Source organism: Lemur catta, chromosome 2 (genome assembly GCF_020740605.2).
Source record: "Lemur catta isolate mLemCat1 chromosome 2, mLemCat1.pri, whole genome shotgun sequence".
Lineage (NCBI taxonomy): Eukaryota > Metazoa > Chordata > Mammalia > Primates > Lemuridae > Lemur > Lemur catta.
Window position 1 is genome coordinate 91,957,184 of NC_059129.1, and position 22,942 is coordinate 91,980,125.

The window sequence follows — 22,942 nt, forward strand, 5'->3', positions numbered from 1 at the left end:
CCTGCCTCAGCCTCCCCAGTACCTGGGACTACTGGCATGTGCCACCATGCCTTGCTAATTTTTTCTATATTTTTGTTGTCCAGATAATTTCTTTCTATTTTTTAGTAGAGACGGGGTCTCGCTCTTGCTCAGGCTGGTCTCGAACTCCTGACTTCAAGTGATCCTCCCTCCTCCGCCTCCCAGAGTGCTAAGATTGCAGGCGTGAGCCACCGCGCCTGGCCGTTTTTTCTGATAAAATTCCTGTCTGTGACCTTGTGATCTTTCACTAAGTTGTCAATATTTGATTTCTGTGTTTCATGTTGTTTTATCAGTGTTGCTCATCAGAAGTCTGCAGTTAATTTGTTGTCATTAAGTTTTATGAATTGCTTTAACATTGAATATTGATGTATTCTATGTATGGAACTGCCAAAGGGTTTCCAGATGTGGGTGGAATTCTTTGGCCAGCACATTTTCTCCTAATGGGTAAGGGTTTGGTGAGCGTGGAATTAGGACTGGAGGAGTTAGTTACATGGTTTAACTATGCAGTAGCATCAATTCTACATGAAGCCTTTGAAAATAAGGATGTACTTTACCCCTGGACCTAATGGAGCATGAAATTCCCAGTTCTCTCCAAATATGTGCCTTGGTTACTGTGTTTTTCTTTTGGGGCACTGTGTTTTTGGAGTTCTTCCTCTACATTGACCCCTTGTTGGAAATCCATATCCTGTGGTTGCTATCCAGTCTTTGCTCATGTAGAAACTTGCAGTGCCTCAGTCGGCACTAGTATAACTATTGTTATACTAGTCCTTTATTTGATGAAGGGACAGAGGCAAGGATGGAAGAGAGCCTCTTGCATTCAACATTAAGTGAGTCCTCTTCAGTGGTCAACTTTTGACTAAGATGTTTAGGAAGCCCAGGTATCACTGCTCTGAAGAACTTTCTTACCGGGGAGGGGGGCAAGGGCAATATATGTAACCTAAAATTTGTGCTCCTGTAATATGCTGAAATAAAAATAAATAAATAAATAAAAAAGAACTTTCTTAGGATTCGGTGCCTTTTCTTTTTGTATCTAGAGCCTCATGGTTGATCTCAGAAATGGGAGCGTGTTGAAAGTTTCAGGAGAGAGTCTTTCCATGTGGTAGCACAGCACCTACGAGTATCTCAGCCAGGACAGAGGGTCATCTCCCAGGAGCCAGCCACATGTCCCTCCTTGGCCAGTTCCAAGGCTTCCTAACGGAAGTGCCAGAGTTAATAAGGCCTTTTCTTAAGGCTGCTCCACCTGTGGTTGCTTGGGTCACAGAGCAGTACTGAAAATCCCTCACTGGTAATATTTCTGTGGAGTAAGGTGGGGTTGGGGGTGGACACAACTAGTGGATTGGGAGAGCAAGGGCAGGTGGAGTCAGATTGCCTGAGTTTCCCACTCTGCAGGGAGGCTTGGAGTGACCTTGACTTCAGAACTGTACCTCAGTCTCCTTCTGTATAAATTGGGACAACATGAAGAATCTTACTTTTATCACACCATTGTTCATGAGAATAAAATTAGATATATTCAAAAAGTGCTGTGTTTATATTGAGTGCTGTTATTACTTTTGATCAGCCGTTCTAGGACCTTGCTTTAGAATATCATATATTTACCACTGCTCTACAAATAAGTGCAATCCCGAGGTTTGCAACTAGGCTGATCCTCAGCATGACCTGGAGTTGTTTTAAAAATGTAGATTGCTAGATCCTCTGTGGTTAACTGTGTTAGAATCTGCATTGGTGCTGAGCCTTTTGTGTATTAAGAAATCCTCCTTGAGTGATTCTGATGACAGGTCTAATTTGGGAGCTGTGGGCTAGAGCACAGTGACCTGCTAACACTCTGCTTCTTATTCCCACCTCCCAGGGACCAGCCATGCCACCTGGTTGTGGGCCTCAGCTTTCCTGTCATTTACATGTAACAAAAAATATAGCAAGTTAAATCAGTTCTGAGGTCACAGCTCTCCAGATCCTTAGTGGGCATTTAAACAATGCAGGCAGTTCTTTACTAACCAAGTGCCCCATCTGGATAGGAGTAATAATGTGTGATTAAGGTCTTTACTACTGAAACAGAGGTTGTAATTTTCCCTCACATTTGTATACAACTAATCAGGTGGATTGCTGCAGAGAGCATCCTTATAAAGCTTTATTATATTATCTGTATAGTAGATTGATTAAAAATGTACATTTCTGCAAAAGGTAAAATCAGATGCTTTTTATTTTATATCTTTTTAGATTTAGAGCATTGGTAGTGATTGTATGGCATTATATAAGCCAACTAGAGAATGCCATTTTTACTGTGGATGAAATCTTATGAGTCATTGATTAACAGGTTGGTTGTGAACTGCTGCAGGATAGTATAGATACAGCGGGATTTGGGGAGCAGAGAGACTACAATTTTAAATTGTAGTTTGCTCTTTATTTGGGGGAAGGTTCAAGATGTGCTTTTTGAATATTAGGCATTTTGAGGAGATATGCAATTGTTAAGCACCAGTATATAGAAAAGAAGAAAAATAAACCTTGCCATTGGACAGCTTGTGAACGTAAAAGTGAATTTCAGACATCTACAAAAATGACCAAGGTTATGCATGGTGAGAAGTTGCTTAATTATAACTTTAAGAGAAGTCATCTTGTGGTGTGTGGATATATGAGAGAAGGGTAGACACCATACTTATGTTTATCTCTCTAGGGTAATTGGATCATTATTATTGCTATTGTGATGGCTTCCCTGATATTGAGTGAGGTGCAAACCAGCTTAATTCCTATTGTAGGAAAGTTTTTATTACTTAGTAATACTTTTGAATTGGAGAAAAAGTGTTTTGACCTGAAGAATGACCATTTCAGAACATGAATTGTTTTATTATTTATACCTTCCCCTAACCCTAGAAAATCTGGTAAAATGCTGTGTGTAGAACTTTGCCAAATTAGAGTTAGGTTGGACTCTTCTGCCTTTGATGTCAATGACAACAGAGAGAGAGAGAGAGGAAAGAGGGAACACTAACTGTGAAACAGCATTTGCCATCAGTTGATTTTGAGGCTGCCGCCTCATTAGGTGGTTAGCATTTGGCCATTCTACCAAAATCATCTTTTTTGTCCATCTGTGAAAAATTATAGGAAGTAATAGCTTCGGACACAGCTGCTGAGTCTAATGTGTATTTCTAACTTGTGTATTGAAGATAATGACCACATAGAGTCGTCCGGTGACCAAATGTGCAGAATAAATAAGAGATGGCCAAATATGTGCATATAAATTTAGAAGTGAAAGAAAGAAGAATCTGTATTTTATGTCATGAAATGACAGTAGGTATTTAATTCTCTAGATAAGAATGTGACATCTTCTACTTCATCCCTTCACAGTTTCTCCCAAGGAGAAATAAATCTCAAGAGAGAGTGACCTTGAATTTGGGTAATTCTTTGTGTTGCTTCTTGAATTTGCTCTGTCATAATAGGGGGATTTCATTAATTTATTCCAACATTTATCAAGCGTTTTCCTAGCTCAGCTGACCCCCTTTAAGAGAACTGCTCAGAGATGAGTGACTACCATTTGTTGTCACTGCATTTTTTTGTTGGTTAGCTAGGACCAGCAGTAGGACCTTTACAGGTAGATTAAGTCTAATGTCATTAGAAATAAAGAAGTTATAAGAAAATGAGCTATTCAGAAATCCTATAAATAATGATAAACAAGGTAAGAATTAAGATTTTAAATAGACATTTCTACATTTTGCATGGCCATTTATTTCTCTAAAACACCTCAACTAATGAATGTATTGGAAGGAAACTTACCCTATAGTGAAGGCAACCTTGTAAAAATGTCACCAAAATTACATGAAGTGATTTTGTCATATATAACTAAGCAGCAAAGTTTCCCATACATGCTTTAAAATTTTTTTCCTCCAAAACCTTCCTCATCCAGAGCCTCCCCATCTTTAGCTGCTCAGGCCCCAAACCTTGGGCTCACCCTTGGCTTCTTTCTCTCACCACTCACATCCAAGCCGTGAGGAAATTCCATTGGCTCTAACCTTAAAGTCTACCTAGAATCTGACCATTTCCTACCGTGTTCCATGACCATTCATGTCCCAGTCAGCGTCCCCTCTTGCTCAAGTTACCACAACAGATTCCCAACTAGTCTCCTTTGCCTCCCTAAGAGTCTTCTCAACACAGCAGCCAGAGTGATCCTTTCATAACCCGAGTTAGGTAATGTTATTTCTTTGCTCAAAACTGCAACAGCTTTCGTCTCAAGAATGAGCAGCCTCTACGCCATCTGCCCCTCCCGTGCCCTAGTCCCTTGTCTATTCTTGCACTGGTCTCGCTGGCCTCGTTTTCTGCCTTAGGGCCTGTGCGCCTGGCATTGTTCATGGTTCCCTCTGCCTGTCGCACTCCTCCTCCGGCCTAGTCCCGTGCTCACCGCCCCCCTCCTTCAGGTCTGTGCTCAAATGTCGCCTTCTCAGTGAAGCCCACCGTGATCGCCCTGTGTGAAATTGCAGCCTTCCCACACCCCCACCCTTTCACTCTCAATTTACCTTACCCTGTACTATTTTGTTCCACAGCTCTTATCACTTTTTAAAAGCAGCTTTACTGAGGGGAGTTTTATATGCCATTAAAGACCACCATTGTACAGTTCAGTAGTTTTTAGGAAATGTACAGAGTTGTGCAGCTATCACCACAATCGAGTTTTGGAACATTTCTGTCACCCCCAAAAGTTCCCTTGTGCCCATTTGCAGTTGTTCCCCACTCCCACCCCATCCTAGGCAGCCTCTCCTGTGCTTCTGCATCTGTAAGTTTGCCTTGTCTAGGTATTTGGGTTTTGGTCTTACTTGACCTTGTATCACTGTGCTTACTTAGCATGGTGCTCGGCACATGTGGGTCAAATGGATGAAGGAGCTGCATGTTCGTGTGAAATTCAGACATTACCGTATTATTAATACCTGTGCTTCTGACCTTATTTTCAGATAACCAGGGTGTCAGGACATGTGGGCGCTGGGCAGAAATGGGAAAGAGGTGTAGGGGTGCTGCTGCTCAGGCTATGTTTGCTGGGTGACATTCCTAGGTCCTCTGGGTGAGTCCCTCCGCTGACCCAGGCTCCTTGGAACATGAGCTGACTCTTCACACATGTTCTGTTTATGAATAATTCCATGATTTCTTCACTCAGTTATGCATGAGAACATGGCAGCAGTCACTAGGCCCTCTCAGCATCTCTTCCCACTACGTCATGTGTCCTCCTCTGTCCTCACAGCTCCCCTTCCTCCTCCGGCTCTCGGCTTCCTTATGGTCCGTCTGTGCCACTTTCCTTTTCCTTCCATCCCTTCCTATGGACGGCTGTCGGTAGTGTCTTTAGAAACTTGGCTTCCATCATCTCTTTTCTAAAATCCTCCAGTGATTCTTTAAGACCTATTGGCTTAGTCTTAAAAAGCATTTCCCCACCTGCCTTCTGCTTCTTCCCAGGGTGGACCTTCTCTCCTTCTCAGGCTCTAAATAAACACACTTTCAGGAATTACTAGTATCTAGACAACCTTTAGTATTATGTATGTCTGGTACCTAAGCCTCCTTGTCAAGTAATGAGCAATTTATTAAAAACAAACAAACAAAAAAACCCCTAAAACCTCTAGGAGTCGACTGTTTGAAGGAATCCAGTAATTTATCTGTATATGTTTTCTCACGTTGGGTATTCTCAAAATATACATAAAATGCTGTACATTTACCAAGATTTTTCTCTGGCATGAATACACTAAAAGAAAGTTATAGGATAATTCCATAGTGGAAACAAACCAGATACGTCTGGCTAAGGCCTAGCGGCATCAGGACCGGACTTCAGCTCCATTTGGTTCACTGTTATTCCTGCCCAGAGGGTGCCGGGTCTCTGGCCAGGGCTCTCAGGGATGGTGCTGGGGCCATGCTGGGCCCCGCAGTGGAAACCTTCTCTTCTGGGCTACCTCATTCTCACGTGCTTCTGGTGCGCTACAGATACCACATCCAACACTCTCTGTGCTCTTTGCTGCTTCTGGCTGCTCTGCTGCTCCTTGGTGACCAGTGACGTTAAGGCTGCACCGTTCACCGGCTCCTCCACAGACGGTGGGCTTTGGCTGCTTGTAGCTTCCTTTCTTTCTTCCTGCAGCAGCAGCGGTGGTGGTGGGGAGGAGGGGTGCACTGACAGAATGACTGAAGATGCACAGCCCTAAGGTTGAATCCTGGTTCTGTCGTATACTAGCTATTTGGTCTTGCGAGAGTAACTTGTTTCCAGAACCCTTGTATTGTCCTTTACACTGTGGGGATGGTTGTACCTACCCTGCAGTATGATCATGTGGCTCATGTACAATAATGTACATTAATTTCATTGTGCCTGGCACAAAGTCAGCACCCAGTAAGTTTTTTGCTATTGACTGTTAAGATTGTTCTAAAGTGAGATGGGAGGGCCCAGGGAGCCGACGATTGTTCCCCTTTCCTTGGGAAGAGCAGGCCCTCCTTCCTGTTATCACCACTCTGTGGGTGTGGGGGTAGTGTGAATATTGGCAATCTTTTTTGACCACCATTTACATTTTCCAGTCCTTGGTCTCTGATGCTAGTGAACAGCTGTGACACATGGGCCACAGCTGATTGGCTTGTGTGATTCCACGTTCTCATCTCAGGATGAAAATTAGAAAAGTGTTTCGTGTGTTGTCACTTCTTAAATATGCTGCCTTTGGTGTTTTTACATATAAAAGCATTACCATTTTCTCATTAATATTATTCTAGGCTGTCAAGAATGCTCATTTGGCGCACAGTTACTGGGCATCTGTCAAGTGTCAGGCACTGTGCCAGGTGCTGATGATTCATGGTGAGGGAGACAGGGCCTTGTCATCTCTGAGCTGACACTCTAGTGGAGGAGATAGACATTCATCACATGATCTCAGAAATAAGGGTGAAATTATTATACAATGGAAATAAATGCTGAGAGCGAGAGGCTCATGGTGCTATGAAAAATGTAAAGCTGGGGGTTTCGACCTGCTGTGGGGGTAGGTGAGGAATCCTTCCCTGAGGAGGTGGGCTGGGGATTTGAAGGACATGAGGAGTTAATGAGGTGAAAGGGAGAGAGTGGAGAATGTTTTAAGAAAAGGGAGAAAAAAATCTGTGCAGAGGTCCATTGCGGGGCTGGGAGGAAACATGGCAACAACAAGGTAAAGTGGGGTGCAGAGAGCCAGCGGGAGTGCAGCGGAAAATGGTGCTAGAGGGAGGGTAGGGCAGGACCACACCTGGGCCTGTAGGGATTCCAGGCTTCATCCTAAGAACACTGGCAAGTCACTGAGGAAGAATTGCAATCAGAGAGTGGCAGGACCTGGAAGGCCAGTGATGGCATCTGATTGCAGGAGAACACTGATCAGTATAGGGAGGCACTGGAATCCATTGCTCTGGTTCGTATCAGAGATAATGGTAGTATCTTACCCATCGGGGGGTGGGAACAGAGGAGGGAAATTGACTATTTAAGGACAATTTAAAGAGGTAAAATTTTCAGGGTGTGGTAATGTATTGAACATTGAGGGTGAAGGAAAGAAACCTAATGATTTCTACGTCTGTGTGGGTGTTGGTGCCATTCTGCACAACTGCATGGGTGGAGGTACTACTGCATCCAGCTGCCTGGTTGGAAATACTGTTCCATACAGCTCTGTGGGTAGAGATTCCACTTCATACAACAGCATGGGGGAAGGTACCATTCCATAAACTACAAGGATAGTGGTGGTGCCATTTGCATGGGTGGTAGTATTAAAGCATACAATTATGTGGTTATGGTAATAATTAAATTTGAACTTTTTTTTTTTTTTAAGAGACGGGGTTTCACTCTGTTGCCTAGGCTGAAGTGCAGTGGTACAATCATATCTCACTGCAGCTTCAAACACCTGGGCTTAAACAATCTCCCTGGCTCAGCCTCCCAAGTAGTTAGGATGACAGATGTGTGCCACCACACCAGCTAATTCTAAAAGACTTTTTTTTTTTTTTAGAGAAGGGATCTTGCTATGTTGCCCAGGCTGGTCTTAAACTTCTGACCTCAAGTGATCTTCCTACCTCAGCCTCCCAAAGTGCTAGGATTATAGGCGTGAGCCACTGTGCCTGGCCAATTTGAGCTCTTCAAGATGTTGAAATGAAGATATCAAATAGAAGGTAATTTTATGTCTGGAGCTCATAGAAGACTCTAGGCCTGTGATAAAATGTTTGATTGGGATTGAAGTTGCCTAGGGACAGAGCAGATAATTAAATTGAATCTTAAAGAACTATAGCACTTAATGATTTAGTAGAGAGAGATGAGAAAAAAAGGAGCAAGGGAAAGGTATAGCCAGAGAGGAAGGAGAAAAACTGCGAGAGAATGGAATCATAGAAGCCAAGGCAGTAGTGTGATTCAAGGAGAGAGCATTTAATGATGTGGATGCTGCCAATATCCAATAAGTAGAGTCAAAGTGACAGCTGTATTTGATGACCATCAAGATAAGGCATGCATGGGTGACTTGGAAACTACAGGCAACCTGCATCCTAGACCTGGTCACTGTGCCACCGCATCAATCCCAGAACCTGTACTATAGCCCTGCTTGAGTAACCTCAAGAAGGCAGAGCTTCCCAACTGGTAGAACAGAAATTAAGACGAGTTATAGAAAACAGGGAAATGAGCTGTTTCTTGCACACCAGTCTTTGCAGTAAGATTTATATGTACTCTCTAAATACTGTATACTCATTGATTTGGCAGACGATATTGGATAATCTATATGGAAGCTAGGTGAGAGGTGCGTTGTGCCCTGAATACATTCACAGGACAGCAGAGAGGAAAGATATGACAATAATACGTCTGTAACTGTCATCTAGGCATAATGTAAGCATCACTGACACAGGCAGAAATTGTTGGAGTTCAGAGAAGGGAGAGCTTAATAGATGATGTGGAATGCACAAATTAAAAATAGAAATGTGAAACGCACAATCAAAAATCGAGCATACCTGGGGTAAGAAGCCTCCTGGAAATCTCAGATAATTAACACCTTAGGATTTAGAGTGCCACTGATAGCTCATTAGTCTTTCTTAGGTGTCATTTCTTCTTTGTACTTTTGTAAACAAATTTTTAAGTCTTTTTCAAGGGTTTGCTTACAAGGTTGAAAGTTTTTAAAATAAATTTCTCTGGAAATGTTTTTAAAGGTATGGCTTTTATGATTTACATATTCCAGTAACAAACTAAATTTAACTTAAGTATTCAAAAAAGCAATACTACTTTAATAAAGAGAATGAAAAAGGTATATTTTATTCTTTCAACCTGGGTTGACAGTAGTTTTTAAAATATTAAATATCCCTTCCAAATAATTAGCCTTCTCTCTACTTAGTAAGTGGTGAAACACGGATTTTGGTATGTGATTTAAGATAGATCATGATTCTTAACTTGTGTTTTTTTGAAAGCCTATTGATATCTCCATTAAGAATTAGCTCTACTTAATCTGATTTAATTCCTTAAATAGGTTTCCTGAGTGACTTAGATATAATATAGTCAAATGAAATGATAGTTCTGAGAAACGTCGATTCTACTAATATTAAGCAGAAGAGGTTTGATATGAGGTGATGACTATAAACCATTCAGGTGAAGACTGGATGTTGTAGCCAACTTCATAATCCACGTAAGCTCTCTTAAAGCATCTTTTGAAAAGGTGAGCCTGAGAAAGTCCCTTCTCAGGCTGCCTCCCCTCTGGAGCCTCTGCTGGGTTTCCTGCCACACAGGGATCACCTGGGATAGTGTCACATAGCTGCTCTTTTTCTCTAATTTACCCTTTACTGATTTGTCCCACCTAAGCAACGAGAAGACCCCAAGGACAATTTGCAACACTTTCTTCTGGATTCTTAATTTTTTTTGTGTTGTGTGTAGTGATGGGGGTCAAGTGCAGGAAGTGGTTGTCCCATAACTTTGAGAATATAATAAATGGTCCAGATCTTCATTCCTGTACAAAATGCAACTATGAATATGGGCTGAGAAAGAGTGGCATATATTCTGTATAAATAGTAACATATGTGAAGTCTGTTCGTAGTTCCCTGTTAGCACCTTCTGCTCTGAACTGTCCTGGGCACCATAGTCTGAAAGAGCTTCCTGAAGCACGTTTTATTGGAGCATTCTCCTGATTTCCAGCCAGTGGTGACTCCACAGTCACCATGTGTCAGCCCAGGCTTTGCTGCCTTTTATAACCCAAGGTCCACTGGCCCCACTTACCCTGGTCAGCCTGGTCTGGCTCTTGCCCTGCACTGCTGCTGTCCTCCTCACCAGCCACTCCTGCCACCTCGCACATGCCTTGCCCCCCGGCACGCCTCTTCACCTCCCTCTCAGTCCAACGTTAGTGCATCCAGGCACAGTCTGTGCTCAATACCCATTTTCCTCCATGAAACCATTCCCAAGTAGCCCTACTGTACAATATTTTTCCCTATTTTGGAATTCCTCATCTACTCTGCCACCTAGCTATGTAGAATTGCCTTTTGTTTTCCGGTCATCTGATGTGTGTTTCCTTCATTTGAAAGTATCATAATAATAGAAGCTATGTCTTTAAGTGTTAGAGCTGAAAAGGACATTAGCATTGAGAACTTGATGCAGCTGTGAGGGGTGTGTGTGTGTGTGTGTGTGTGTGTGTGTGTGTGTTTTCCATGTTTCATTAAGAGTATCCCCTCAGTGTCATATTAGAATCTCAAGGGAAGGAGAGCTGAGAAAGTATGGATTGAAAAAGCCTTTCTCCAGGTAATTCTGATGCCACCACCTCCCTCTCTTCCTTCATCTCTAATCATTTGTTGTCCCCATTCTGCAGGGAATCCCTCACTAATGCAGAATAGCCTCTCAGCTAGCCTGAGTAATATGTAGAGCACCTGTTTTACCACTCTCCTGCCCACATGCCGTGGTTAAAAATTAAACACGCAGTGCCAGAGATTTAGAGGAGGGACAATAGGCAAAAAGGAAGAGAGAAATGAGATGGATTGTCTGTGCCTCTCTATACACACACACACACCCCTACCTGTACACACTCACTTTTTATGTCAAGTGTTTAGGTTACATATATTGCCTTTGCCCCGCCCGAGTCAGAGATTCAAGCATGTCCATCCCCCAGATGCTGCGCACCACTCACTTACACACATACACACATGCACATACATGCCCCCACACACGTATATACACGCAAACACACACAAATTGTCATGCCCCATCCTGGGGCAGAGGACTGTGATGGGCCCATTATTCTTTCCCTGAAAATGGATTTGGCTTATGGTAAACAGAGTTCATATTCTTCTAGTACCAGCCTCTTAAAGGGCTGGATCTCTTGGTGTCATTCACACAGGATCTGTCCAGTAGTATGATTTTTATTTCTGTTTCCAAGGAGAAGAAAAACTTGTTACTGTTCTGCCAAGGACATTTCTCACCTACACATGGGCTGACACCTGTTTTACCTATTCCTGCTGACCCTTGGGGTTGGATAATTTCACATCAGCTGTACAGAATTCTCCCACAGACTGATTTAGCTCTATGCCTCCACTTTCTGCATAGGAAAGCAGAATGCTCGAGGAAGTAAACTGGCTTCCCAGGGAGACAGTAGCAGAGCTGGGACTAGGACACAGGTCTCCGGAAGTCTCTCCTTCACTCATTGCTCTTTGGTTTTATGGCCCCTACAGTGCCTCACAGAAACACATTTCATAATCCTTCCCTTCTTCTTTTTACAGTTAAGTACTTTGAGCTTCCTGCTTTTTTCCCTTGCCATATGCACGGATACTCACCCCAGCCATCTGGGGAAGGGAAAAGTCATATCTGGCAGGGGAATGAGTGTGCAGATGCATTCTTTTTATAATTACTCAAAAGAAGGTTGTTGGAGGTATGATTTATTTAGCCAGCTTCTTCAGATCTAGATTCAAAAGCCATTCTCCTGTTCAGAAAATATTTTATTTTATTTATTTATTCATTTCAAGACAGGATCTTGCTCTGTTGCCTCAGGTAGAGTGCAATGGCGTTATCATAGCTCACTGCCACCTCAAGCTCCTGGGCTCTAGCTATCCTCCTGCCTTAGCCTCCTGAGTAGCTGAGACTACAGGCATGTGCCACCATGCCCGGCTAATTTTTTCTGTTTTTGGTAGAGACAGGGTTTCACTCTTGCTCAGGCCGGTCTTCAGCTCCTGAGCTCAATTTATCCTCCTTGCCTTGGCCTCCCAGAGTGCTGGGATTACAAGCGTGAGCCACTGTGCCCGGCCCAGAACATATTTTGTTTTATACAAGACTTTCAGAACTTTAATTCTTTCTCAATCTGTGGTATCATTTTTCAGCATGTGTGTCTGACTTTAGTGGCTCACTGGAAGCTAGTACACCACCGGCATTAATTTGACCCCCGGCTGTATTCATTCCTTGTCAGTTCCTGTCCTCCAGGCTGTTGCTCAGGGTCATATCAAAGATGGGAGCAGCTGGAATCAGATGTCTGTGATTATTAAGACAGTAATTACTGATCATGCCGACACTAGCAATATTAACCAGTGCTTAAATAATTAAAAATGTTACCTATGAGGCATGCATGGATTCAAGGTGTCAGAATAAAAGGCATTATCTAGAATAGCCTAGGAAGTAATGAGATGTTTTATTCTTTTTTTATTCAGATATTCTGGCTCAAAATGCTATATAAGGATGATGAACTTCCTCGACTTTAAGCAGTTTTTTTTTTTTTTTTAACTTCTTTACAAAATAAAACTATGTAATAGGATTGTGAGGACTGCTGTTTGGGGGGAACAAATTAGTTTTCTTAGATTTTTCAAGTTATTAAGAGAACTTAATAATTTAATATTCTACTGTAGCCCTGTCTGCCACAAGAGTTTGATGATGCTATAAACTTATATTGTATCTCATAGTTTAAAAAGTACTTGAAAACTCATCATTTCATTTAGTCTCAATGAAAATATTGTGGAGGAGGTAGTTTTACCCCAGCCTAAATGGAGAAATAGATGTTGGCTCTAAGAACTAAATGATTTGCCCAAATTACAAGAGAGTAAGTTGTGAGGTTGGGTTAGAACATGAGATTTGTCTGTGATTTTATAACACTTTCCAAGTCTGTCAAGTATCAGGAAACTATAATATAGCCTTGCTGTATTTGGGAAAATATAAGAAATACTGTCTTCTTTGGTGGAATCTTCTGGATCTACTCTTCCTCAGAAGAGTAAATAGTCACATGAAGGAAAAGTGGACTCACAGAACTTTTTTTCATTGGAAGAATGATGGTCTTTGCTCTTACATTTATAACTCTAGGACTATAACATGACTTTCACAACTTTTTTCACTGTAGATGATTAAAGTATAGGACTTCTGTCTATATTGAATAATTCCAGTATTTCTGTACTGAATTTGTAGATCTCTTGTCATGAACTACTCTAAAGATTTTAATTTTAATTTGGGAAACATTTCCTTGAGAGATTGGATGCAGCTTCTATTACTTTTATTTATAGTTGTTTTGTTTTTAAACATCATCCTTTCAAATCATTGCTTGGCCAGCTGTTTGCACTAACTGTGGACAGGGCATAGCAGGGCTAATTCTGACATTTTCCATTGCTTACCATAATGATGCCACATAAGTCAAAACTATGCTTCTTCCAAAGAGCTGGAAACCCACATCCAACTCCCTTAGAGCAGGAATCCCCACATGTACCCTAAGATTGGGGCATGTCTGGAAAGCTTAAGGGGCAGGCCTTTTCAGAGATGACAGACCTTGTGGAGAGAATAAAAGCTTTTAAGCTTTTATGTGAGCCAGTGTCAGAACAAAAGCTTAATTCCAAGTACAGCACAATGTCTGTCACCCAGCAGTCCCCTGGCCCAAGAGTTCTTGGCTGAATTCCAAGTCCTAGAGAGAGGGGGATGCTTTAAAAAGAGCAAGAAAGAGTTAAAAAAAAATCATGTTTTATTGAAACCCCTGTGGCATCCTGAACGCACGGTAGCATTGGTGACATGCAGTGCTGGCACTTAGAATTTTGGTCACTGTAGGAAAGAGCATCTTGAACAGTGTCTCCTTCAGAGGAGTAGGTTTGTGCTTGCTTAGAGGTGTCACAGGTTCCACTGCCATTGTCAGTGCTTCTGGAATGAGCCTGGGCCCCTTTAATGTCCACATCTGTGGACTCAGCAGCAGGCATTGTTCCACACAGTGAGGATGTAGGAGTTGACAGAGCAATTATGGTTTTGAGAGTCCATGAGACAAACCTTGGAACTGAGGAGCTGGTTTTCCCTGTGTAGTTGAAGTTTCTGTAGTTATGAGTGTGGGGGCAAGGCTAGACAAGAAATGTTTTAGTAACAGTTTCTAAGATCTCAGTTTTCAATTAAGTGGCCTGGGAAATAGGGGTTTAGACAAATGATAAGATGTGATTTATCTTGTTTTATGAAAAAAATGTACACTTTACCAAAGCACTGTCAACAGAATTAGTAAGCTTTGAGACTTTTAAAATGTGAGTTTGTTTAGTATAAAAATATTTGTAAATTTTTGTTTGAAGCAATATCTGCTGTTCTAACCAAGCTAACCTTTCAGCATAGATACATAACATCTTTTTTCAGTTCCTGATTTAAAAAAATTTTTTTTTTTTTTTTTTTTTGAGACAGAGTCTCACTCTGTTGCCCGGGCTAGAGTGAGTGCCGTGGCGTCAGCCTAGCTCACAGCAACCTCAGACTCCTGGGCTCAAGCAATCCTCCTGCCTCAGCCTCCCGAGTAGCTGGGACTATAGGCATGCGCCACCATGCCCGGCTAATTTTTTCTATATATATTTTTAGTTGTCCAGATAATTTCCTTCTATTTTTAGTAGAGAGGGGGTCTCGCTCAGGCTGGTCTCGAACTCCTGACCTTGAGCGATCCACCCGCGTCGGCCTCCCAGAGGGCTAGGATTACAGGCGTGAGCCACCACACCCGGCCTAAAACGTGAATCCTTCCTCTGGATCCCATTTACTTTGCTTGATTTTTTCAAAGCATTTATTACATCCTAGCACACCATGTAACTTATTTATTTGCCATGTTTATTGCCTATCTGTCATCTTGTGTAGAAAGTAAGCTCCACAGGGTAGGAATTTTGTCTGTTCTGTGATATGTTCCAAAGCATATAGGAGTGCCTGTATATGGTGGCCACTAAATGAATACTTGCTGATTCTTATGTCAAGAATCTGTCACTTCACTTCCCATGAACTTGAAATTATTATACTTGCTTTGTGAGGAGTAGATGGTGAGTAATAGGGGCCTGGAGAATACTTTTATGTTATTGATAACTGGACAGACACCAGGTATGGGAAAGAGCCAGGTGGTGCCAGGATACTTCTAAATTTTCAATTTTCACCTTATTTATTTGCCCTTCCTGCCAACCCTGTTCCCATTAGACCCTGAAATGAGTTCCTAATGAGATAACAACTCTGTGACTTCCCGTCATTCTCTCTCCCATTCTTGTGGATGGAAAAATTATTTCATATCCTAATTATTTAGAGGGGAAAGAGGAGTAAGGGTTAGCTTAAGTGAGAAATGGCTGGCAAAAGAAAAAGAAAGGGAATGGCCATAAAATTATTTAATAACTGTGAACAATAATAGAAAAATATTGGTTTCTATATACCTAACAAGAGTGGGAACACATTTAATTCTAAACTTTCTTGGCAGTCCTTGTAAAATGAGAAGCTTGATTAGTTACTTGATTTAAAGCATTTATAAATGTTAAAAGAAATTTAACTGGGAGGCCATCAGGCTGAGCTGGTTCTGGCACCTTGGGTTCTTATATAGGCAAACTGAAGCCCAGTATAAACAGTGAAATGAAACTTAAGCTTAAGCAATCAGAAACCACCAACTAACCTCTGGGGACGGGCCACTGATTGTACCCCAGCTGTAACCAATCAAGTAATTACTTTGTCTCTGTGTTAAGCCTATAAAAGCCTGTCACTCATGCTGCAGGGCCAAACTCCCTGAACCTCTTCTGGTTCTGGGTGCTGCCCAATTCATGAATCTTTCTTTGCTCAGTAAACTATGTTAAATTTAACTTTATGTTAAAGTTTTTTTTTTTTTAACATAAATAAATCCAAATGTTCAGGAGCGTTGAGACAATTTGATTCTTTATATTAGGGCCAGAAAGACATCTTTCTCAAGGATTCTCATGAGAAGGATACTGTGTAATGAATGTCATAAGCAATGTCTTCCAAGCATCTTTATGGGGTTATCACATCACTTCTCTAAGGCTTTCTGTTATACCTCAGTATATAGAGGGATGGTAATTTGGGGGTACAGATGGGGAGGTAAAATAGGGGATGGAAATAGCCTTTCTTACTCTAGCATAATAACGATGACAGGTAATGCTTTCATGGATTTTATGCTCTTAGCACTGTTCTTAGAATGTTACATATGTTGACTTATTTAACTCTTATAAACATGTTGTAAGGTAGGTAGTGTTATTAACTGTATTTTACAGAATGAGGAGACTGAGGCAGAGAGGTGTCAAGTACTTGCCCAACATCATAGTGGGTTGGGATTTGAAATCAGACAAGTCTGACTACAAAGTTTGCGCTCTTATCCTTGTGCTAGATACCATTCTGGAATCCAAGGATAGGTTCTAGAGGGTCCAAAAGAGAAATGGTTATACAGAACATTTTTCAGAAAATTGCCTGTTACAGGTGACATCTTGGAAATTATTGAGCAACTGTGAAAAAGATTTTGCTCTCTGGAAAATCACTGAAATCCAGCTATTGTGTGTTACTAATACTGGAGGCAACATAGTCTATGATGAGAAGTGTGAACTCTAGTTAAACTTGTCTCAGTTTTAGTCCTGGCTCTACCACTTACTAGCCTGGTGACTGTGGGGAAGTTATTCCACCTCAAACTTGAGGTTGGGTTCATATTCTCTGCTTGGTAGACAACCATAATTAGTGTTCCTAGAAATTTCTCCAGGAAACCAAAATTTTTGGCTTTGCTTTTAATGATGTGGATTAAAAATATTTAACCAAACAAGGCATCAGAAAATTCCTGAGACTTACAGAAAATTTTTGTGATGTAGGTGTGTCCTTATGTGGGCAAGTCTATTTTTTTGTGATACACAATTATTGAAACTATACAATATATTCTGAGTGTATTTCTTTATGAAAAAACATGATGGCTTAGTTTTCACTGATAGTATTTAGCAGTTTTATGTATAGGATATCCCAAAGGGTTAGAGAATATACTTAAATATACTCCACATTATATGATCATAGATTTTGTGCATTGGGAAAATTAGGATTGATGAAGGAAGAATTCGACTTCAGTCATTGTGATGGATTTGACAGCCTTTTTCCCTCGACCTCCCCCACACTATTCTCTCTGAGATTCATCCTCCCACTTGTCGAGCTAACCCAAGCCTATTGACGGAGCCAACAAAACAGACTCCACTCTCCTCCTCCTCTCTTCTTCTGACTCATGCCAAAAAGTCATGTAGCAATTCAAAACATTTCCCAAATCACAAAACATAATGTGGAAAACTTTCTTATCTCTGACTTTGGAATATTTTTCAGTATTTTGGTGTTTGTATGATTGGTATGTTAGATTAGCTTACTTTCTCCAGAGGCTTTCCCTAACTACTGAAACTCCGTAAACATACATTGACTGGATCACATCATGGTGTTTTATGCCTTGTAGCACTCATTGCTGTATAGTGTGTCAGTGTTTTTGTTGTTTGCAATTTGTTTCTTCCTCCTAGAGTATAAGTTCTATGAAAATAGAGACATCGTCTATCTTGTTTTAAACTGTGTCTCCTAGAGGGAGTGGCACATAGGCGTTAATAACTATTTTTGAATGAATGAATATTCCTAAAATTCTCATGCATTTCACTTCATTTAAATTGGACCTTCATAGCTCCAGTTCTGACGTTCTGGTTAGTCAGCCTTCTTTTTGTGCCATTCTCTTTCTGCCACCATTCACATCTGTCCACGCTTGTCATTGTTACTTATACCCAGATCCCAGAGCCTCTGGGTCCATTTCTATCGTTGCCCCACCACCTTTTTGTATAAAGTTGACTGAGTTAGTATTTGGTAATTTCATTTTAATTTTTTTTTTTAAGCATTGCAACCAGCTGTGATTTTTCTTTATTTCCACTTGTAAATTTAAAATTCTCAAATTTATGCAACATAATCTGTTCATCTGGGCTTTTATGTTCAAGTTCTGTGCTTTAGTGCTCTGGTCGGTCTGTGGCATTGGCCTTCATTTTAATTTTTAAAGAAATTGTCAATATTTTCCACTTGACTGAATCATAGCGAGGCTTTATAAATTATTAATGACATCTGTTATTTCATTAGATAATGTTTTAGAAGTTCCCCAATGAGATTAATGATTTTGCATTGTTTATATAAAAATTCATAGTGTAATTGGTATTGTGATTCAGAAAGCACAACCTTTCCTATTTTTCTTTCCCCCAAATTTGAATATTTTTCAAAGGCATTTAGTGGTATTAGTTAGAGCTAAGGTAAAGAAACTCGATATGTTTAGGAATTTGCCACAGATTATTTGAATTAAATATACTGACTTTAAAATTTGTTACTCAAACCAGTATTCTGTGTTTCCTCTGATAATTGTAAAATTGACTTTAGCATTTTGAGTGCTCATTATATTTTCAAAGTGCCTCATCTTGCTGCTCAATTATTTTGTAAAAAACAAGACAATCTAATATTGTCTTAAAAATTGAGGACTCTTACCCACAGGGGTTTTTTTCAAAGTCAAGATTTTAAAGTGATGCTAATTTTAATATGAAAATGAAATTTGGATTTCTTTTTGGTTTTGATATCTTGAAGTTAGGATCGTGTGCATATCTTATCAGAGACTTGGAAGTGCCTTTTCAGTGACAAAGGAAAGTGTTTTTGGAGGTGTCTGGAATTTCCGCATTTGTGGTAAAAAGCTCACTAATCCCCTAAACAAGAATACTTTATAAACAATAAATTTATTAGTAAGTCTTCTAGGAACAAAGCTCATTCTAGCACAGAGATGAGTGGGATGTGGTCCCTGCCCCTGTAATTCATAGTTAGGATGTCAGTTAACATGTAGCTCAACCCAGCTGAAGGAACTTAACCTCATGCCCACGTTCTTTATTCTACCTTACATCTCTTTTTTAAAAAGAAAATTATGCTTTAAGTGATAGCTTTTATCAATTGTCATTAAAAAGAAAAAAACCAGACACTGCTTTAGGAAGTCATTTTAATCTTACTCTTTTACGTGCATTCCTGGCATGGTAAATGCTATTTAAATATTGAATGAGTGAGTGTGTGAGTTAGTGAGTGAATGAGTAAATGGGTTAGTGAATGGTTAGTTATAGTAAATTCTTTCTTATTCAACTTGGTCAGATCTGTTTTCATGGAAAACCAAATATTTTGTCTGAGAGAATTAGCATGTTTATCACATGACATATGAATTAACATAATTGTATAGATCAGTGTTGTCCTCTTTGCTGTAGACACTGATCTTAGTGACATCCCCAAGATGGAAAGCCAGACAGAGAAAAAGAGGAGAAAGGGATTTCACTCTGGCCTAGATCATGGATTAGCAAACCTTTTCAGTAAAGGGCCAAATAGTAAGTACTTTAAGCTTTGTGGGCCAACGGTCTACATGCAATTAGTCAATTCTGTTGTTGTAGTGTGAAAGCAGCCATAGACAATAACTAAAACAGTTGAGTGTGGCTGTGTTCCAATGAAACTTTGTGTACCAAAACTGATGGTGGGCTGGATTTGGCCCAAGGGCTGTTGTTTATCAACCTAGACAAAGGATTGATCTCTAAGATCTCTAAGTCTTAGACTCCTCAGTCAGTCAGCCAGCCACTCACTGTTCATAGGCTTGGGAGTTTAAGATATTGCAGGTAAAGTACACTGTTTAATACTAGACTTTTGCATGAATTCCTTTACCTGGCCAAGGAGAGTGGGATGGGAGATGCAAAGCCCCTTTAGCACCTATGCCAAAAACCTATAAGAGAACCTGGTAGCCATTGTAGCTTCTTACCCTTGAAACTTCCCAAGCAGGAGACAGCCCAGGCCAGTCCTGAAGCACCATCTAAAGGAGGAAGTGGCAGATGATCCAGCCAGTCCCTCAGGAGACCTGATAAGACAGAAACCAGGGCATTTCATGTATTACTCTCACTCCACATGAGATTGCACAACAGAAGATATTCTCATAATATCTTAGAATACATGTGATAATATTAATAGTATGAAAATGCAGTTTGAGTTGTGTAGACATTTTTGAGTATAGCTATCCTTGATTTCTTAAACTTAAGAAAGTCTTGTAATGCAAATTGCTCAGTTTGAACAAAAAAAGTACTTCCCACAAAATAATGTAATTCTGAATGTTTTATAAGTCATATTAGAATCGTGACCCAATCTAAATATAAATGGTCACATTTCTAATTTAAAACATGATATTTAAAATTTTATTATTAATAATGGGAAATGTACATGGGTCAGACTCACGTGGGCTTTGTTTGAGGATAAGGGAGACTTTAGCAGGCTGAGGAGAACAGGGAAGAAGCCAGAGCCAGGTCTGGCTCAGGCAAACGGAATGGACTAGGTTGTGTGTACGGGAGGAGATCATCAGCGGCCCTAAACACATTGTTCCTGGAGTGTCGTGAACTTGTGCTGGGTGTAGCTTGTGCCAGTTCTGTACTGTAAGGGGACAGCAGCAGGAAGAAAGTTTATAGCTAGTGCTCAAAGTCAGGTGAGCAGTATGGTGATTCTGGGTCTGTTTTAAGTGAGTCTCAAAAGGGCTGGGGCGTGTGGGGGCTGGGTTCTGTACCACCTTACCCACTGCGCTGGAGCCACTGTCAGTAAGGTAGCTCCTATGTACCACCTAGCTTTGCTGAGACTTGTTTAGGAAAGAGGTGAAGATTGATTGAAACATGAAAACCTTTGTCTGTAACTGAAAGGGGCTGATATCTTAGGGTTCATCATGACTACCATCATCTTATATCATTATCAAGATATTAGTTATTCAGTATTAATTTTGAGCAATATATTTATGCGAAACTGATGTGTACTATGGATTGTCTTATTTGTCTATCTCGTAAGTTGCATTAATTAGCATTCAGCTAATTAAAATGTATACTTCATGAGATAAGTTATATATATATATTTTAATTTAGTTTTTATTTTTACTGGGGTTATAGTCACATGATTTAAAGAGTCAAATAATCCACAAGGCTTGTTATGTAGAAGTAGAGAAGAGGCGACTGCTTTCAATTCTTTTAGCTGTTTCTTTAGATATACAGCAGATCCTCAATTAATGCCATTTCATTCAACATTGTTTCTTTATAACATTGACGAGAAAAAAAAAATTGATTCCTAGTTGGGCCGCTGACTGTGTGGAGTTAGAACATTATTCCCATGTCTGTGTGGGCTGTCTACCACATCCCCAAACTGTGCACATTAGGTCAGTTGGCATGTGTCTGCCTGGTCCCAGTGTGAGTGTGGGAGTGTGTGTCCTGGCCGGGGTGAGTTCCTGCCTAGTCCTGAGCTGCTGGGATGGGCTCTGGCTACCTGTGACCCTGAACTGGAATAAGTGAGTAAATAATTATCTTACTTGTTCTTACTCATCTTTCTTAAACATATGACTTACATTTATTTCAGTGTTTACTATTAGAAGTGTTTCTGTCTTTATTTAGAAGTTTGGTGTTGTTTTTGTGACCAGAAATATGGCCTAGGAATTTATCTCTTGTTTATATCAAATAGTCTATGGTAAAATCGATTCATTATACATCATTTCTAAGAACCTATTGACAGTATTAAGGGAGAACTTACTGCATTAACTTCCATATTTCTCAATAACATGCTTATGTTGCCAGTTCTTGATTTTTCAGCTTATTTGAGTCTATTGGTTGATGGAAGATGAAACTTTAGCCCTCTTTGTCCATCCCGTGTAATCACCCCAGCACACATATGTACACTTCCCACTATCCCTCCGTTCCCACAGTTGGTTACACTGATATTTTGGTTGCATCATTATTTCATTTTTATGTGGCTATAACAATCTAAATGCTATTCATAATCAAATCATAATTTACCCTTCCTGTACAACTTTGCTTTGCATTAATAATCATCTTGTTTTTTCATTTGCTTAAGTTTTTATATTGTTATCACCAATTCAATCCCCAAATTCTCCTCTAATTGTAGATCAATAGAAGCCATGCTAGGTTTTCTATCAATTTCACCTTCTGGAAGTCTCTCTGGATCCTTCTGAACTGCTCCAGTCTTGATGTTCTTCATAGTTGCAGTTTTGGGATCTTTCTTCATCATCACCTGGGGGTTTCCTTCATCTCTTTTTTGTATGGAATCCTTGGTTTCCTGAATCACATCTTCGTTTTTCTCAGTATACTCCCTTTAGGTGGAAAATATCCTCTAGTAACTTCTGGGGAAACAACGTTTAGGAGATAATTGCTTGTAATTCTTAAGTCTGAAAAAATATTTTCTCTATTTTTACACTTAAAAAAAATTTATAATTTGTTCATGTATAGAATTCTATAGTGGAAAAAAATTTAGTTTTAATTTTCTTTTCTTCAAATTTTTTTCTGTTTGCTTTGGTGAATCTCTTTATTCTTTTCAAATTTTTGGAGATCCTTGGATATTCACTCATACTAAAGATAAAAAAAGCTGGCTGAAAGGTCTGAGCACATGGGCAGGTTTATTATGTAGGGACTACTTCATAAAGTGATCTGGTTGAGCTGTTTATTTGGAGAACCCATGATGTCAGACCTTTTAGGTTTTCCTGTTGGTTTAGTTATATTCTCCAGGGAGTAATCTAATTTTCTTGGATGATATAAGCCTGGCTGCTTGTTGGCATTCTGGAAGCTGAGTGGAGCATGAAAGCTTAGGGTCACCACATTTACTATGTAAATTTCACACTCTTGTTTTCCAAATGGCACCTCCACCCTCTACTGCACCTGGTGTTCCCCAGTCTACAGATACTTTTATTTTCTGCAGAGAGCAAATACCTAGTCT

General features: G+C 40.3%; 1 protein-coding gene across 4 annotated transcripts in view; it reads left to right on the plus strand.

The window, feature by feature from the left end:
• The window catches only part of KLHL32 (kelch like family member 32), a 184,807-nt gene that overhangs the window by 8,083 nt on the left and 153,782 nt on the right, over positions 1–22,942 (plus strand). Inside the window, exon 1 of one of the 4 annotated variants that reach the window (XM_045544047.1) lies at positions 8,026–8,127. The exons of the other annotated variants lie outside the window; for them this stretch is intronic. The gene's annotated coding sequence lies outside the window, so the exon portion shown is untranslated. Of the gene's footprint in view, positions 1–8,025; positions 8,128–22,942 lie in introns of those variants that run through there. 4 annotated transcript variants of the gene reach the window in all.